We start from the raw sequence: 989 nt of genomic DNA on the forward strand, positions 1-989 counted from the left end.
CAATCAACAGCAGATCACAACATATGAATACAATATGTTCACATGTATGAAAAGTGGTCTGTGGTCTCCTTAGCAGTTGATATTGCTCAGAAGAAACAGTCTTTCTCTGGTCCAGCTTAGGAATATGATACATTCTACAAAATTAGAAGTTTTTGGTTTTTAGTGGAGTAAGCTCTTCAATAATTGGAAATAAATAAATATTTATGGTGCATTAAACAATTCATCTTGTGTGCAAAGAAACTGAGCAAAGCACTTCAGAAATATTTTAGATTAAATTAATACCTTACAAATTCAGATTTTAACAGTGGAGGATAAAATGAAATGTTCATTAGAATTCTTTTTAAAAAACAAATTTGAATAAGCAACTGTTACTTCAATTTTCAGTGTTCAACTGCAAATCCTTCTATTTTGCTTTGCTTACCCTTCCTATCTGGTGCATGTTGAAGTCAATTTCGAATCCTGCTTTCTATTTCTTGGTCCATGGCATCAGATCTCAGATGATTAAGTCACACATCAGCTATAACACAACACAGCAAACATGTTATTAAATTATTAACCAAGTTTTCAGTGAATTAAATTAATTTCTCTGAGTTATCAAACTCCCGCGTTACCTGCATAAAGCAACACAAAACTAGCATTGCAGCACGGCTCACATACTATGACCTTATGTACTACGGCTCAAACTTTCACAAACTGACTTCAAAGTTATACAAATTATCACACAAATATCATTCGCTGGCAAAAAAAGGTAAAGCAAAGTTTAAAGCTTTCACTTGTGATCGTTTTAACCAAGTACTGACCTGTTAAATAAAGATTAACCTTTGGAGCAATGTAGGCACGTTTTTCCAGATGACTTCCAAAGAGGAAAAGGAAGTTGTCCGTATTAAGCAGTCCGAAACAATATTCCAATGCCATAGGTTCCGCTTGACACTACTCTAAGCCCACTTGTGCAAGAAAGCATGTGTATTTAGACTAATAATTCAAAAAGA

General features: G+C 34.0%; 1 protein-coding gene across 2 annotated transcripts in view; it reads right to left on the reverse strand.

The window, feature by feature from the left end:
• The window catches only part of LOC109951470 (beta-1,3-galactosyltransferase 1-like), a 15,332-nt gene extending 14,349 nt beyond the window's left edge, over window positions 1-983 (reverse strand). The window contains exons 1-2 of one of the 2 annotated variants that reach the window (XM_020585988.1): window positions 801-983; window positions 422-517 (exon numbers count right to left, since the gene is read on the reverse strand). The gene's annotated coding sequence lies outside the window, so the exon portion shown is untranslated. Of the gene's footprint in view, window positions 1-48; window positions 135-421 lie in introns of those variants that run through there. The other variant, XR_002273605.1, reaches the window with a different exon arrangement.
• Window positions 984-989: the final 6 nt, after the last annotated feature.

Source organism: Monopterus albus, unplaced genomic scaffold, assembly GCF_001952655.1.
Source record: "Monopterus albus unplaced genomic scaffold, M_albus_1.0 scaffold391.1, whole genome shotgun sequence".
NCBI lineage: Eukaryota > Metazoa > Chordata > Actinopteri > Synbranchiformes > Synbranchidae > Monopterus > Monopterus albus.